Raw genomic sequence first — 18,743 nt, forward strand, 5'->3', positions numbered from 1 at the left:
ACAGGTCTTTTATTTATTCATTAGATCTATATAACATCTCTTTTCCAAAGAGCTCCAGGCCCTGTAGAGAATGTTTAACTGATGTTACACCAAAGTTTCATGGAAAGGAGAGCAGAGCTGTGTCTAAGGAGAAGTGGCAGCAGAGGAGGGACAACAAGAAGGAAGTATAGAAGGAAATGGGAGATATTTATGGTGGGGAAGAGACACAGGAAGTCTTTAAAATGCCAAAATAAAAATGTGACATCCCAGTGCTGCCTCTCTCTAGTTAGTCCAGATAACGAGATGATGACAGATGTTCCATTTCTGTGAAGGAAAACTTTTGACTCTCTTTCTTAGAATTACACATGCAGGGCAAGCTTCTAGGAGTCTCATTTCAGCAGAGATGTTAAATTCACAATCTATATGCTGATAAAATTTAATATTCAAATCCAGTGTTATTTATGTTAACACATTTTAGTAAGTCTACTAAAGTTCCCTCCCACTTCTCCTGTATCTCTCATGACCAAGTTTTTCATAGTGCATGCCTTTTGGAAAATACTGAAAATCAGAAGAAGAATGGGTGGAAGGTGGCAGCATTGCTATTTATTAGATTGTAATAGTATGTAATTAATTGGAAACTCTGCTGTGACATGCTCCCCACTCTTCCCTGGCCACGGACAGGGAGGAGGGTCCTGGGGTGAGAGCTCTTGGCGCAAAACTGTTGTTTGACTCCTTCTGTGACACTTAATCTCTTGAATTGTGGATCCAGCCAGGTTCATGCCAATTTCAACACTTAGCAGTAAACAGAAAGGGAGAGGGTTATGATGAGATCATGGAAAATATGTGGCTTCAAAATTTTTCATTTTGTGGGAAAAAGAGGAGCCTAAATAGCTCAAGTTTTTTTATACCCCTATTGGTATTAAACATTGTTTATTAAAGCACTGATAACCACTTGTTTTCAAAATTAAACGCTAACATTCCAAAAAGTTAATGTAAATAAATAAGTCTAGTGCTGATGAAGAGGAATCAGAAGGGATAGATCCTGGAATTTTTAGTTTAACACTGAAAGGCTGGGTGGTAGAAGATAAACAGGTAGGCGGATGCTTACTCCCAGACAAGTACTTCTTTCAGAACACACTGGGGACTTACAGAAAAACAAATGCTCTTCTCCAGAACCAGGATTTCGGTTGAATTTAACTTAGAACTATTCAGTTTGTTGGACAGCTATGTTGTGCTTGGAGCAGAGGCATGTCCCCAGCTCACCTTGTGTGGAATCCCACGAGTGGTGCCACATTATAATAAAATAGTCTCATTTTTTCTATACACATTCTTTTGTATCTTCAAACCAGCTCTTTCATCAGAACACTGTAAGAAACCAGTGAAATACAAATCTTTGTTGTCCATGAGCATTTTTTCTAAATGGTTGAAAAAATTATGTGACAAATTTTTATTCCCATTCTTTTAGAAAACAATTTATCTTTAGTGGCTCTCTGGAGAAAACTCATGTTTGAGTTCAAATAGCAATAAATGAATTCCAAATCAGGAGAATTAATTAGTAGTGGGTTATTCGTTTTCATTTAATAAACATATTTCCAATTTATTATCTACAAACTTATTAACCTGAAATCAATGTTTAGGAATATCAATGGCAAGTGGAACACAGGTTACTGAAATGAAAGTAGGAAAATTTAGCTCCTGACTATTCTTTAAAAGAGAACTTAGTACAGTCTTTAAAACTCAGAGTTCAATTAGAAGGCTGGAAGTGGCAGTCATATTACCTACACTCAGGTATTCAGGCTCTGCGTCCCAGGTGTTTGAATCTTAAGTAAATGGCAAAAAAGCAGAGAGTTGGCTGGTGGGACTTACCCCAGCAAATGCCCTGTGACATACCACCCCTTCCCTAGTAATGATGTGTCTGGGGTCATTGCTCTTTGGAGTTACCTTAGAGCCTTTCAGTGCCCTCCATCATGCCCCAGCAACCTTCCGTAGGTTCCATGAACACTTGATGGTTCTCTAGTACATTTTCTGTTGCCTAAGATAACATGTCCAGGTGTCTTTCTGTTGCTTAAAACTAAGAAAACCATGCTCAAAAACTTGTGAATGGTTACCTTATTGTTGATTTCCAAATAATAAGATGTCTGAAAGAGGGGATAATTTCATTTTGTGGGCTTCCCTAGCATGCTTCTTGGAGGTGTATTTTACCTGGGGTTGTATGAGTCAGAAGAAAAGAAGAGCTTGTTTATTTACAGACAAGTGTTCCTCTAGAGAATGGTCAGTGAAGGGGATAAGAACACATTGGGGGGGGGGCAGTGCCTGGGTGGCTCAGTCCATTAAGCATCTGACTCTTGATCTCAACTCAGGTCTTGATCTCACAGTCATGAGTTCAAGCCCTGAGTTGGGCTCCATGCTGGGTGTGGAGCCTACTTTAAAAAAAACAAAACAACTTTTGGGTTCCCTCCTCTCACCAGCCATCCCCCTTTGTGGGGATACCTGGCAAACTTGCCGCTTTCAGTCCAAACTACTCTCAGAAAACTGAAGCAAATGATCAAGAATTGAAGAGATCAAAACTTGTTTCTCAAAGGCATTTACTCAGAAATGTCCAAATCCACTTTATGAGGGATAGGTTGAAAATTAAGGAACGGAGCTTCTTTCTCCTAACAAATTTGTAAAAGAGAGAGAGAAGTGACAAAATGGCAGGACTTAAATAAAAGTGTGATGCTTCTGTATTTCTTGACAGTTAAAATGATATCACTTTACACTCTTATAATATGTGGGGGGAAAAACATAATGTCAAATTATATAAGAAATATTTAAGTCTAGTAAAATAGCTGGTGTATCTCTGGGGGATTTAAAGACATCTTACATACTTCTTTTAAGAAAGCAATTCTGAGACTATTTTCAGATCTTGCAGTGATGCAAGTGTTTCAACAGGTAATGGATTCTATTTTTAGTTTTGAAAGCTTTTATTTTTCCCCATGGTTTCTTTTTTAATTTGTTGGTGGATACTTTTTTTCTTACCTAGATTTCCTCCTGGACTTTCCTGTCTTTTTGAGCTGAGTCACATCCAAAGGTGAACACTGTTTTCATATTCCTGAGTTGTTCTTCCTTGCCTCTTACCTGCAGTTGATCTCAATAGAGGCTTAATTAGCCATTTAGAAGTCAACATGCTAAGATTTCTAATTAATGGTAGCTTGCCTGTCAAGTTAATGTCCTTGCAAATTATCTCCTTCTAGAGATTATTACAATTTGCAAAGGCAAATCCATTATTTATTATATAGGGGGCTTAGCAGACAGATTTTAAACATACTGCAGAGGTGTCTCTTACCACAAGATGGTAAGCGTCCAAAGTCAGAATGTAAGATGAAAGATGTGTGCAGTCAAGATTACCATCTTGACAAGCCCTTAAATGACACTGCATTAGCGATCAGCATGCTGCTGTCCATCAGACCTGCACACCCAGGAAGATCACCCTTTCTTTTTTAGCATCAGGTCCTTGGCATTTAGGGGACATGTAAAATCAGAAATAATGACTTTTAAGCCCTAGAATCTCATTAAGCATGGCAAGGTGCCTGCGCTGTGAGGTAAGCCTGGACACAGTAGATGCTGGTCAGGTCCCAAGCTCACCTCAACGTAGACACTGATGGAATACCGCCTACATTTCCTGCATTATTTAAATTGTCCCTGTTCTCACTATCACCTCCCTTCCACCCACTCCACCTTTCTCTCTCTTCGTCAAGCCTATACAAATGGATTTAAGAAAGTCGTCTAGGCACAGGATATGATACCACGGTAATAGCCTTTTAAGCCACAATGCTACTGCTAGTTTTATGGCTCCATTTTCCCCCTCAGATGTTTCTACTTTTTATATTTGTACTGTTCGTTTCGTTAATAAAACCCATACCGGAAATTCAAATTCCCTGGCAAGAACCTGTATGTCAAAGTTTCAAAGGAACACAAAGAACTTCACTTGAAATCAATTGGGATGACACCTAGTGGATTGTCCCAGATCTGAGGTCTGGTGAGTATTCTCTCATGAGAAGCCCACAGTTAGTCTAGAAAAGGATTTTCGAGACTGGTAAATTATCTCTTCTGCATCTAGAACTGTTTCCTTCTTCTTTTTTTTTTTTTTAAATCATCCCAGACATCAACAAGACACTGACATTCTTGTACGTTCTCAGAAAACATTTGTCGAATGAAGAAGAAGGTGAGGGAGAATGGGAGAGAAAGAAGTGACAAAGGAAGAAGAAAGGAGAGGGAGCAAGGGGGAGAGGAAGGAGAAAGGGGAGGACGGGGGCGGGGGGGTAGGGGAGGACAGAAAGGAGTTAACAGGCTGTGAGTCTGAGGACTGGCACCCCACCTTTGGAACTCTACAGCTTAAACAAATTGCATTTCCTCTTCCACTGACTCTTAGTGTCCTCAGCTCAGTGTATAGACAGTAGTAAAATGTCTGGAACACAGAACTTCAGTAAATAGAAGCTGTACCCATGGAACATTTATCACTGGGCCATAGTTTTGAAACATCACATAACTGCTGTATTCATGAAAAGTAAATAGAAAAATGCTTCTATCTGGAGACTGAAGAGCTGACCAGTAAATCGTTGCATTGTTCTGAACAGTCTGCCCACAAAGATCATCACAAAGCAGGCAGAATTCTGAAGGACCTTCCAGAGACTCTGCTCTCACAGGCAAAAAGCATGTAATCAGGACAACAGTGATGTAACAAGAACTGGGGACCTGCTAAGTCATTATCACTAGAGCTGCCACCTCCAGCTATGTGCCATGCATATAGTACATACAGTCGTCAGCCTCGTATCACTCGTCAAGTTCATCATCTCCTTTCTCAAATAAGGAAATGGAATTCAGAGAAGTTGAATAACTTCCCTAAGCTCACACAGGTTCTTAAGTGCCTGGGCCCACGTTTGATCTCACTTCTTCTGACTGTACCACACACCTAGGCTTTTTTCCTACCACACCACATCATGCTTGTTATTGTAAATTGGCAGATGAACTTGACAGGAAATATCCAGTCATGAGAAATAAACAGCCTGTTGGAGTAGGAATACTAGTAAGAAAGATTTTATAAGAGATTTTGTAGATTTTGAAAGAGAAATCATTATAATACAAAATATATTCACTAACCAGATGTCCTTGGGTGCAGGGTGGTGGCAGGGGTGGGGGGATTTCTGTTTTAAACAGTATGAAGTCCTGACAAGTAATAGTAAAGGGTCCTGTTAAAACGGGTCCTTGAATATATGTCATGTGCCACTGTTCTAAGCACTCTTACAGACAGTAACTCCTTTCATCCTTATATATAATAAGTCTTTAGGGGCAGTTACTGAAGACCAGAGGAGTTAATATAACCTGTGAGTAAGAGATGAAGTTGGCATCAGGACAAAAGCAATCTGGCTCCAATGGTTTTGTTCTAAACAGCCTTATGGGTTGGTCTGATGTGTGTTTATCTCATGCTACTTTTGCCTTAAGGAGTAGTAGGGAGATAGGAGAGTACAATGTGGGCAGGCAGCTCAGAATGTGAACCAGGAATTACTGAGAATGCTAATGTGGGCATCAGAATATCTGAAACCTGCCATCTTTCCTTCCCTAAGCATTAATTACTTCATTGGTAGAGTATGACTGATAATGCTCAAACACACCACTTCAGTGTGGGTGATCATGCATATAAAAATGTGGTAAGGGGGCGCCTGGGTGGCACAGCGGTTAAGCGTCTGCCTTCGGCTCAGGGCGTGATCCCGGAGTTCTGGGATCGAGCCCCACGTCAGGCTCTTCCGCTATGAGCCTGCTTCTTCCTCTCCCACTCCCCCTGCTTGTGTTCCCTCTCTCGCTGGCTGTCTCTCTCTCTGTCGAATAAATAAATAAAATCTTTTAAAAAAAAATGTGGTAAGAACACAGAATCTAACGGTTAAAGCACAGATGCCCAAATCAGACTGTCTAGGTTTAAATCCTGGCTCTACAATTTAATAGCTATGTGACCTTACATAAGTTGCTTAACCTCTCTAGGCAAAATGGTGGTAGTAAGAGTAGTTACCTAATAGCGTTGTTGGTGACTGGGGAATAGGAAGCACACAGCAACATGCGTTATCATTATTGTGCACTGTGAAGGTTTTATATATTTAGGAATGGAGTACCATCATTATTTCATATATCAGTCAAATTTAGATCCATAATGTAGGCAGTCCCTATTGTTACTTGAAGCCATGTTGCTCTTTCCAAAAGCTCTTGAATTTGAGAGAACTGAAACAGGATGAGGAGGCATGTAGTAGGTGAAAGTCTTGCAAATGGAGGGTCTTTCATCTGCTCTGTGCCTTGTTGCCTGAAGGAAAACACTTTCAGATATGTTCTCTGCTAGTTGCTGTCTACTGATCTGAAAGCCGAGCTTACATCTTGCCCAGCTTATATTAACATGTTTGCAGTGTTCCTCTTGGTACAATGGAGTGATGGCAGCCTCTGGGCTCCCTAAATGCACTGAGCTATTAGGAAGTCCTTAGTGTAAGAGCAGTAGGATATTATGAGGAAAGAGGAAGGGGAGGATGTAGTGGAGAAGGCTATATAATCATTCCCTCTTTATTTAGAAATGGCACCCCAAATTTCATCCATAAATCACCCCTTCCCTACTCACAGTCAGTGGTTTGAGTGGAGTCAACATGACTTACCACTTCCTCCTAGGTCAAGGGGCAGGACTGACCCAGGGCTGGGTAATAAATATATTCTATCTCTCTGGTGACAGAGATTGGTTCAGGGACAGGCACTTGAGCCAACTAAATTAGGTCCTTGAGAATCAGCTCTGGGACATTTGTTGATAGAATTGGCAAAAGAGAGGTTCTTATTTCTGCTAGGGTCACCAGCTGGATGAAATAGAAATTTGGAGATTGGCAGCCATCATGCCAATCTGAATCATGGTGGGAACAAATAAGGAAATGGACAACTTCATCAAAAGTGGAGCCAAGCAAGAAGGAAGTGGACAGAGACAGAGAAAATGAGATGGCATCATTTGAGCCCCTGTATCAAACCATACCTGAGCCAGACCTATCTCCAGATTTCTCAGTTACGGGATCAGTAAATTCTTTCCTCCCCACCCCCCCCCATTCTCTCTCTTTCTCCTTCCTGCCTCTATTTCTCTCCCTCTCTCGGTTTGGTTGGGACTCTTGTCATAGTGATGTGTATTTTCAATTTCACTTCATATTTGGCTCCAATCTTCCCCAAATTATAGGAAGGCTGCATCTCTCTGTAAGCTCTGCAGCTCTATTCACAAAATATAAGCACAGGACTTCAGAACGATTGAAAGACTAGCAGACAGCTCAAGCAGAATCTCATTCTCCTGGGGGAATCAGTTCTCCAAATTAATAAAAATATCCATGTCTGCATTGTGGAACACATACTCATTTTCCCAGGTTTATAAACCTCCAGATAGATAACCAACTCTATTAAAATGCTGATGGCTTTTATGAAGCTATGCTGAAAGGGGGGAAAAACAGATGCCTCCTTATGTAATAAACTCATGTGGCCCTGGAGTCCCATTCATCATCCTGGAGGTAAAACAAGGAATATTCAGGGTGTCAGAGAAATAAGGGGAATAATGAGACATCCTTTCCAAATCAGTTCAGTGTTCAAACAGACATAGAAAAACAATAAGCCAAGTCTTCATTGTGTCCATTTTGCCTTTCAGATAGAGGATACAAACCAAATTAGATTTGAAAAATGGTATAATTATCCTACCTTCATTGAGGAGAAAGGAAACTACACACAGCTTCCTAGGAGTCAGTGTTCCGTTGAGCATTCCTAATGAAATAACCATAGCTTGTGGGTAATATGCCTTATTGCAACTGGACTTTTATGCAAGGCCAGTGCTATTACTATATAGATTACTTTTAAAGTTCAGGGGTAATTGGCACACAATTAAAAACTAAAAGGGGCATGCGGGTAGCTTAGTTGGTTAAGCGTCTGACACTTGATTTTGGCTCAGATCATGATCTCAGGGTCCTGGGATTGAGCCACATCAGGCTCCGTGCTCAGCTGGGAGTGTCCTTGAGGATTTGCTCTCGTTCTCTCTTTCTCTCTCTCTCTTCTCAAAAAAATAAATCTTAAAAAAAAAACTAAAAAAGGAAAGGAAAAAGGTTTTACTTGGAAAATCATTGAATTTGGGGTTCTCTCTTTGGCTTCTATCAGACACTAATTTCATTTGCTCATTCAATATATATTTATTGAGCATCTACTATTGGCCATTCAGTTGCAGGTGCTTGGCTGGACACAGCAGAGGCCAGTGGAGTCAAGACCACCATTCCCATGGAATTCACTTTCCAGTTGGAAACACATCCAACACAGGTGAGCCCATAAATAGTCACGAAAAGAAGTGCAAGGTGACTTTAGAGAATGTAAGCACTTTGATAAATACGGTGTAAACACAGCCTGACTGGTGGGGATGGCATCTTTAGATAGATGATTTAGTGAGGACTCACTGAGGAAGAGAGAGAGGAGGGGGCCAGACCAAGCAACAGCAAGTGTCAGTTTCCAGATTTTGCAAATAAAAATACAGGACACCCCGTTACATTTGAATTTCAGATAAACAACAAATGAGTTTTTATCCCCCTGGTAATGAAAGGGTTTTGTAAATCTAGCAACCCTAAAAGCACAAACACTCAGAAGTAGGACCAGGCTCGATGGAATTGAGGATTGGAGTTCAGGAGTGGGAGCAATGTGAGACAATGGGAGTTTGAAAATGGAAGCCATCAAGGTAGGAGGCTGGGGTTTTGGGTCTTCATGTGATGGGAAGCCATCCTCATCATGAAGTGATTAGGCAGTGAGTGGCCTAATCTGACTTGCAGTGTTAAGTGATGGCCCAGTGGGCTGCAGGGGGAAGATCATGGTGTGTGGGAACACAGAGGCAGGAGACTGTTGCCCTGGTCCAGCTGTGAGATGATGGGTTCTCATTCTAGGAGCAGAGCAGTGAGGACAAGAGGAGTGACCTGCCTCAGTCAAGGGTTGTAGTTGCAAGCAGTAGGAACTGTCTGGCTATGTTTAGCATCAAAGAGAGTTGGGGTGGGTTTGGGGTGGGGGGACATATACGTGAAGGCAGATGCCCAGGGAACAAAGAAACAGGCAGCAGGAATCAGCCCAGGCCATGCCATGAAAACAGCACAGGAGCCAGCACCATGCCTCCGGCCTTCAAAGCTGCATCCTCTGCATTGCCACCTCCCTGTGAATATGTCTGCCCTGTCCCTTAGGATTCTCAGGCCCTGGTAGGATCATCTGAATGGCCAGCCCCAGTCATAGGCCCATTCCTCCCCTGCCAGGGACAGGGAAAAGGACTCTTTGCCTTTTTGGGGTTCTATAATAGGAGGTTGGGGCCCTGCTTCCCACCAAGACTCAAACTAATGATTGACCCCAAGTAGGAACCATGTTCAAACTGTGTAGTTCAAAAAATGGCCAATATCCGCTACATGGATGTTCAAGATCAAGAAGGTGACCAAAACATCATAATTCTTTTTTTTTTTTTAAGATTTTATTTATTTATCTGACAGAGAGAGAGACAGCCAGAGAGAGAAGGAACACAAGCAGGGGGAGTAGGAGAGGAAGAAGCAGGCTCCCAGCGGAGGAACCTGATGCGGGGCTCGATCCCATAACACCGGGATCACGCCCTGAGCCGAAGGCAGACACTTAACAACTGAGCCACCCAGGCGCCCCAAAACATCATAATTCTTGAAACTGTCTATAATTTATTAAAGAACAAAGATCAGAATAATTTAGATAGATATTCTTAACAAAGCTAAATGTCAGCACATATATCCAAAAGTTCATCCTGTGTCAGTAGAGAAGGGAGAAAACAAGATTTCTTAGTAGCATGGATTAAAAAAAAAAAAAAAAAAAAAGATGGGGGATTTTAATGGCTGGTAGGAACAATCTGAGTCAATAATGAGCTGTGGCTGGCAAAACAACATAAATCCCCATGGAAACAAAACCAAAGGGGATTAAGAACCTAGGACAGAAAGCTACTTAAGGCTCTCTGCCCGATTCACGGTAGACCCAGGTATTTTTCCAGAGTTTATTTTTATAATTGAAATGAATGATCTTAATGTTATGACCATTACCAAGTCCCCACTCTCTCTGGGACTGTGAGGCTGAAGAATGAGGTTGTAACCTTGCAAGGAAGTTCACATTTGAGGCAGAAAGACCTGGATTGGGCAAGTGGTTTAACCCAAGCATTGGCAGGTTAAAAGAAGTTGACGATAGACTCAAACTGATACAGTTATTCTAAGACTTAAGTGAGATAATACATGGAAGTTAATGCCTAGCGCCCAGCATGTGGACATGTTCAATAAATGTCAGTTATTGCTTTCCCAAAGAATGTTTTGTAGCTTCTCAGAGCAGCCATTGTGTCTCAGAATTGGACACACATAGGCCAATTAATAGATACTCATGAGTTGAAGTATCTGCTTATAGTTGCCAAGAAGAAAAGGAGACTTGAAAACAAACATATACACAAGGGAAAGACCCTGAATGACCCAGTGCAGTGCATTTCTCATCTCAGTAGAAGGGTCTGTTTGCACTGACTCAAAATCCCTGTTTCTGTGATTTTAACCACAATTGGCAGAAACTCCACAGGCATTGAGCCTTGGTGTAGCCACAGTGTGGATGTTGTCCAGCGGCATTGACCATGGCTCTGGGTCACACCTCATGGATTTCCACCCAGACATTCACACCTGACCTCTTTGGTCAGCCACCTACGAATCTAAAACCAAATAATCCACAAATAAAATTCACAGTCCCCCCTTACATGTTCTACTAACACCCCATTTTAGGGGAGTGTTAAAGGACAAGGTAGAAAAATGATAGTCAAAATTTTATGCAGCAAGAAATATTTTATAGAGGGGAGCTGTGACCTGTTACATCAAAACTAGAATACTGATGGCATAATTTATCATGTTCATTTACTGTCATGTGTATCGTTTATATATTCCGCTTGATACTTTATAAAAATACTTCAAATAAATCCTTAACTTTATAGAAGTTGGACAACGCTTGTCTTATTCATCTTGCATTTCAATTTTTCATAAAAGAGAAAAATTAATCAGTAGACCAACTGGAGAGGAAGGCAAGAGACAAGGTTTTGAGCTCGGGAGCAGCAGGAATTCACAGGGGACATAAAAACAACGTGCATTAAATTCTAGGCCAGAGTTCCATAAAGTATATACATCTTCCTGGAAAAAAAAAATCAGTTTTTAATAAGCCACAAGCAAGGGCATGCTTGACTTGGCTATATTTTCTGTGGACTATCATGTAAACCATCTTTAATATCAAGTTTCTTTTTATCTCCTACATTCAGCCAGGGCATATACTCTTCTCTACAGGGCACTTTGATAGAGTCAATAAATTTAATTTCTAGCATTAGTAAAAAGCAATCAGAAATCATATCCAGGAAAGACTATATTCCTATTCACCTCTAAGTCAGAGATTCATCAGGAAGGAGCTGTTTTGTTCCATTGTGTATGTTTTAATATTCTTTCCAGTGAACAATAAGGCATTTTACTTGAGTTCAGCTTATCCCCGAACCACAGATTTCCTCTGTTGTTTCAGTCATTGGCTTCTTAGTGATGACCTTTTTGTCCTGACGACAATGATTTCCTTCTTAATGTATTCATTTACTCATTCATCCATTCAATACGGATTTGAGAGTAAGATTGTGATAGAGACTATGGTGTATGCTGGATAGGTACACAATATCTCTGCCCTCTAGCAGTTTTTGAACTATGAATTTTTTTAAATTAAAAATTATAGTCATGATTTCATCCCCCCTTGACCTGAATATTCTCATTGCTTTAGTCACTGAGTGGCTCCATGGACTGGGATTCTGAAGCTCAAAATCTAGTGTCAACTCTCACATTACTGTTCCTTAGGGCCTTAGATAAATCAAGGAGTCTATCTGGATTTGAGTATCTTTATCTCTAAAATAAATATGTGGGGTGAAATGTTCTCTAAATTCTCTTACCCCCTAAAATGTCAGATCACTTTCTATTTGTGATGCAAACCCCTTGTTTTATAGGACTTGTCCAAGACCTCCCAGCAAGGGAGTAAAAAAGAGAGATTAAAATCTAAGACTCCTAAATTCTCCGCTGCCGAGCCAGAGGCACCATCCTGATAGGAAACTGATGAAAATCAACCTACAGACGTAAGTTTTTAGTGAGGAAGGTGTTCTGTCGCCTTGTTCATTTGTTGAGTTGAACTAATTGACACTGTGTAAATATTGGGAGATTTCATAAAACATATGGATTCATGGCTTCTCTTGCAAAATGAGATGATTTAGCAGTACTGACTTAAGTTCTCACGTGTCAAAAATTGGCTGGAGGTAATTAGAAGCTATCCCCTTAAATGACTGGTTTAATCAAGTTTGCTGCTGTCCTCACTATTGCCTCATACAGAGCTTTTTCTCCTTTATGTTACTTGCCTTGTCTTTAAGGTAATGTGTTTGCAAACCCTATACTAAACCATAAACGGATATGTGAGTTTGTGTGTGGCGTGAATGCGTGGGAGAGAAGAGGAAAGGAATATACTTTCATGTAGGATTTACAACCACATCTAAAATAAGGAAAGAACTAGGCAAAAATCACTGATCGGTTTAATCCCCCACTCAAAAGTAATTAGAGTTTGGGACTTGATATCTACTTACATCATTGAATCAGAATAGAAATGGAAATGCCATTCAGAACTTAGTTATCATTTAAATTACTCACCAACATTAGCTTTGTAGATATTTCTCCTTTGTTTTGTCCAATCCAATAACCACATTACTGTAAAGATACTTTCAGATACTTTTTGATCATGAGAATTGATAGACTTCTCATTGTTAGAGATTGTTTTCTTTAATGCCCACCTATGTAAAAGGATCACAAAGCAAAGGTGGATCATTTTCAATCTCCTTAAATACGTTGAGCTCAGATTATGTTGCTACCAGCTCAGGTTGGTTAATTAAAGAAGGAAATAAGGGAAATGTTCTCATCTCATTGTAGTCAATAGTCCTTTCTTTTTAAGTACAAGGCATTTTCTTTATAGTTTAACTTAGTATTTCACTCCTGGTTGATTTCAGGATAATTTAGTATTTACTCTTTTCAGTCTTCTGTTTTTCTCAATGGCTAATAAAGTAGTTAATTAAATGTTTATATTAAAGATAGAGAAAGCACATAAGAGATCGCTACTTCTCATTTGAATTTGCTCCCCTCTGGACATATCCCTTCATTGTTCAAATTAAAAGTAATCACTAATTGCACCTCATTTTTCTCTTCTTACATTTTTTGGCTTCTTTCAAGAAAAAGTATTTCTCACCTCATTCCCCACCACCACTCCTAATATCCCAATAATATTTAGACTTCCCTGTCCTTGAGTTGACTAAAGGAATTAAGATAAAAAGATCAAAATATTATCAGTTAACAGACTTTTATCAGTTAACAGTCTTGTAACGATCTGTTTGAAGCAAAGAACCTAGGAGAGGCATAAACTGAGCAGATCTCTTTTCTATCCAAGAAAATTTTTTCTTTTAAGGCAGAAATACCCCTCTATCCATGTGAAGATCAGTCATTTGAATTCAGTGCAACCTTTCTCAAGATTATGATGTCTACTCTGGTGCTGAGAATTTCTACAAATGTTATGCAAGGTCTTAAAATATCCCTGGTCTTTCCTCTGACGGTTTGTTGTTCTGCATCATTTACTGCTTTCAAACTATGTTCTTTAAAGAAATGGCAGTTTTTCTGAGGAAAGGTGACAGTATATATAAGACTTTCCCCCCCTTATCCATAGATAAGAAAGGTATCATTTTGAGATTGAGTTTCCTTCCTCTAGCATCTGAAAGATGAGTTGCTCACCATATGCAATTATTTGGCTCAAGACAAATAATTTCACAGATAGAGCAGTTAAAGCTGACTGGAGAAAAGTCACTGGTGACATTTCATGAAAAGATGCATAATGTAAAATGCAAGCAATATAAGGACACTGGAAAGAATTTTAGGAAGTAAAACTATGTCTTTTCAACCTTTGTGGAATAATCCTTTCCTATATATCAATTTGTTCTTCCCTTCATCATCATAAGAATTTTTTTCTGGAGCTGATCAAGTTCTGCTGGCAAAGGGGGAGAAAAAGGTGTTCTCAGGCTTTTGGTTTGTATAGATTCCTGTCCATTTTGGTCTTTAAATTCAAGGGTTACTTCTTTTCTTTTTTCTTTTTTTTAAAGATTTTATTTATTTATTTGACAGAGAGAGAGACAGCCAGCGAGAGAGGGAACACAAGCAGGGGGAGTGGGAGAGGAAGAAGCAGGCTCCCCGCAGAGGAGCCTGATGTGGGGCTCCATCCCATAAAGCTGGGATCACGCCCTGAGCCGAAGGCAGACGCTTAAGGACTGTGCCACCCAGGCGCCCCAAGGGTTACTTCTTTTCAAGATAAAAGGAAAAGGAAGTAATTTATCAAAACAACAACAACAAAATTAATAAATATAATCTATATAAATACAATGCATAAGAAAAAATAAGCAAACAAAATCAACGTGATTTCTAGCATACTAAGTATCTAGTTTTATTTAATTCTAACTATCCCTGGGGTGCCTGGGTGGCTCAGTTATTAAGCCTCTGTCTTCTGCTCAGGTCATGGTCTCAGGGTTCTGGGATCGAGCCCCACATTGGGCTCCCTGCTCAGTGAACCTGCTTCTCCCCTTCCCTCTGCCTGCTCTCCCTTGTTCTCTCTCCCTATCAAATAAATAAAAATAAAATCTAAAAAAAAAAAAAAAAAAAAAAAATTCTGACTATCCCTATTGATTGTATTTCTAAAACCATCAAATATTTATCTTTTTTTTTTAAGAGGCAATAGTGATATTTATGGCAAGGTCAGTATACTACAAAATATATTTTCTTAACCACTTGCATTTTCAATTTTTAAGCTAGTTTGTCTTTTTTCATTTAGAAAAAATTTAGCTTTATTGAGGTACAGTTGACATAAAAAATTGTACGATAGTGCACATTGTGGTGACTTGATATTCATTTCTATTGTGTAAGATTCCCCCCATCTAGTTAATTAATATATCCATTGCCTCACATATTTATTTATTTATATTATTTCATGAGAATATTCAAGTTCTACTCTCACAGTTGATTTATATAATACAGGGTTACCAATGAGTCACCATGTTTTACATCAGGTCCTCAGATCCTGTTCATCTTATAGCTGAAAGCTTGTGCCTTTGACCAACTTCTCTCTATCTCCAGCCCCAGCCCTCACCTTTTCTACACTCTGTTCTATAGTTTGACCCCTTTTTTATTATTTCCAGATTCCACTTACAAGTGATAGCATGCATTCTTTGTCTGGCTTACTTCCCTAAGCATCATGCCCTCAAGATCCATGCATATTGTCACAAAAGGTGAAATCTTCTTCTTTCTTATGGGTGAATAATATTCCATTGTGTGTGTATATATATATATATACATATATATATATATGTATATATATATATATATATATATATATATATATACCATTTCTTCTTTGTCCATTCAACTGAAAATGTTTATGATTTTATTTTTTTTAAAGATTTTATTTATTTATTTGTTTATTTGGCAGAGAGAGAAAGCACACAAGCACACAGAGTGACAGGTGGAAGCAGGCTCCCTGCTGAGCAAGGAGCCCAATGCAGGACTCAATTCCTGGTCCCTGGGATCATGACCTGAGCTGAAGGCAGACTCTTAACCAACTGAGCCACAATGTTTATGATTTTAATGGGCACATATTTTATCTAGTTTTTTATTCAGTCCAAAAAGGAATATTTGGAAACAGTCTTTGGAATTTGATTGATAAAGACCATCAAGCCATATAGCTGAGAACACTCTATTCTGGCTGCCTGTGTATGAATCAGATACACTGACTGAGAGACGAGGCTCCAGCTCCTTTAATACCAACTTTTCTAATTCCTCTGAGTTTCTCTGTCTTCCTGCCTCCCTTCTTTCCCTCCGTCCTTCCTTTTAACCAATATTTATTGAGCACCTATTTTGGGGCCAGATGTGAAAAAAAATAAAATCTTTATTATTGGAGCTCACAGTCCAGTAAATAAATAAGTATTTTTTATGATGACAGATTAAAAAATGTGATTTTTTTTTAAGTGGAGTTCACGGATAAAGAACAATAGGGGCTGGTAGTCAGATAACTCACGAAGACTTCATCTTGTTCACGAAAACAAGCAAAAGGAAAATAAGCATTGATAGGACATTAAAAAATATGAAGAAAAAGACTTCATATAAAATTATGTAAATGTATTGTTTAAATTATTAATTATATGCTATATATAAATTATATATTATATAAATTATATATAATTATGTATTATATAAAATACATAACATTATATAAAATGTCAAGATGAAGGAGAACATATTGTAAACGGTATAGAAAAGTACCTCAAAGAATCTTTTTCATGAATATCAATCCAGGCAAAATTATATGTGGTATATGTTCAACAATTCATCTACCAAACATAATTGTGAGCCTGTTTTGCATCAGGCAGCATTTAAGGCCCTAGAAGTACAGCAGTGAACTAAACCAAGCAAGTGAACTAAACCCTGCTTGAAGTAGGGTTACTACATGCAGCTGCTCAAGCTGTGTACTGCACAATTCTCAAAGACACATTCACATAGACAATGATGTGCACCCCCTGGTGTTACACATCACAGCAGCTGTGCTCTAATTGTAACATACATTCTAGTAAGGGGAAGACAAAGCCTAAACAAACCAGTATATCACATATAAGTGCTTTGACGAAAAAAATAAAATAAGGGGAAAGAAAATATTGAGGAAAAAGCTATTTGAGATTTTGTGGTCAGAGCAAGCATCCCTGATAAGGTAATATTCAAGAGGGAGCGATTAGGACATCTGAGGGTAGAGGCAGGCATTCCCGGTGCAAATATGCTTAGGGGGAGGGTATGTTTAAGGAATGTACAAGAGTCTGGTATGGCTCAACTGCATTGAGTGAGGAGAAACAAGGTGGGAGGCAAAGGTAGAGGGAGACATATCAGGAGGATAAATCATCCGTCTTTGAGGCCAATGTAGTAACTTTGGTTTTTACTTTGAGAAAGATGGAAAGCCATTCTTAGTCTTTGAACAGAGGAGTGATTTGATCTGACTCATTGTCTATCACAGTCATTCTGGCTTCTATTTTAACAAAAACTACAGAGGGGCAAATAGCAGAAACCAGGAGACCATGGCGATAGGAAACCTATGACAGATGATCATAGCTTGGGCCACATGACAGCAGGAGGGATGGTAAGTGGGTGGACTCATATAATTTGAAGGTACGGTAGGATTTGCTAGTGGATTTGAGATGGAACATTAAAAAGGGGGGAGGATGAGGCGCCTGGGTGGCTCAGTCGTTAAGCGTCTGCCTTCAGCTCAGGGCGTGATCCCAGAGTCCTGGGATCGAGCCCCACATCAGGCTCCTCTGCTGGGAGCCTGCTTCTTCCTCTCCCACTCCCCCTGCCTGTGTTCCCTCTTGCTGGCTGTCTCTCTCTCTGTCAAATAAATAAATAAAATCTTTAAAAGAAAAAGGGGGGGGGAGTAAAAAATGACTAAGATTTTTGTCCTGAGCAACTGAAAGAATGGAATATCGTTTACTGAGAGGAGAAGGAAAGGAAATCATGAGTTCTGATTTATATGTGTTCTGTTTGAGATGCCTGTTAGAAATCCCAATGGAAATGTCAAGGCAACAGCTGGATGTGTGAATATGGAATTCAGGGAAGATTTGGGGATTGAATATATAAGTTGTTGATATATAGTTAATATAAAGCCTTGAGGCTAGTTGACATCACCTAGAGTAGCTGTTTCCACCCCCTTGCTATATAGCTGTGATCACCTGGGGAGTTTTCCGAAAATACTGAAGACTGAGCCCTAACCCAGACTAATTAAATAAAAACCTCTGGGGTGGCAGCGAGTCATCAATATTTTTAAAAAGCTTTCCGAATGATTCTTGGGGTTGAGACCCATTGACCTAAAAAGTCAATGAAGAGATGAAGGGATGCCTAGGAACTACTCCCTGGAAGACTCTAGGGCTTATAAATCAGGAGGTGAGGAGGAAGCAGCTAAGGAAGCAGTGGGTAAGGTAAGTGGGATGTAGAGTAGAAAGCCATATTTGTAAAGGGAGTGGGCAGATAGCAAACATTTTTGGCTTTGTGGGCCATACACACTCTCTGGTGTTTCTCTAAGTCTGCTGTTGTAGCCTTAAAGCAGCCTTAGACAGTACGTAAAAGAATGAATGTGGCTATGTGTCAAGAAAACCTTATTTACAGAAACAGCTTGGGGGCCACAATTACCCCATGGACTGTTGTTTGCCAGCCACTGATGTACCATCACAGAATTAGTCTTGGTGGTTTCCTGGTCAGATCATCATGGTGGGCTGATGAGGTGGGAATTAACACGGAGCCCATGAGTGGTGTGGGTCCCCTCTTCAGCGACATTTATCAAAGGTATCAAAGCCATTGGAGGGGCAGTCACTGGAGCATGTAAGCACCCCTTAAATAGTTCAAAAAAATTTTTTTTATTGAATCTCTCGTGCCTAATAGAAAGCTTGTAGGTTCAGATCAATAATAGGTGTGGATTTTTTATAATTTTACCACAGCCTTTTTGAAATAAAATATAACAAAATGAGAAAATATGCAATCTAAAACAAATCCATTTAATGCATTGATTAGTGTTTTCCTTTTAACCTTGAGTGTACAGCTCTTCCAACATGGGGT

At 39.6% G+C, this 18,743-nt stretch overlaps 1 protein-coding gene across 1 annotated transcript in view; it reads left to right on the forward strand.

Moving 5' to 3' along the window:
• CADPS (calcium dependent secretion activator) overlaps positions 1 to 18,743 on the forward strand; it is a 799,713-nt gene that overhangs the window by 208,960 nt on the left and 572,010 nt on the right. The window contains exons 5-6 of the mRNA XM_087866885.1: positions 8,222 to 8,316; positions 12,032 to 12,157. The gene's annotated coding sequence lies outside the window, so the exon portion shown is untranslated. The remainder of the gene's footprint in view (positions 1 to 8,221; positions 8,317 to 12,031; positions 12,158 to 18,743) is intronic.

Source organism: Ursus americanus, chromosome 14, assembly GCF_024610735.1.
Source record: "Ursus americanus isolate L20-20 chromosome 14, mUrsAme1.1.p, whole genome shotgun sequence".
Lineage (NCBI taxonomy): Eukaryota > Metazoa > Chordata > Mammalia > Carnivora > Ursidae > Ursus > Ursus americanus.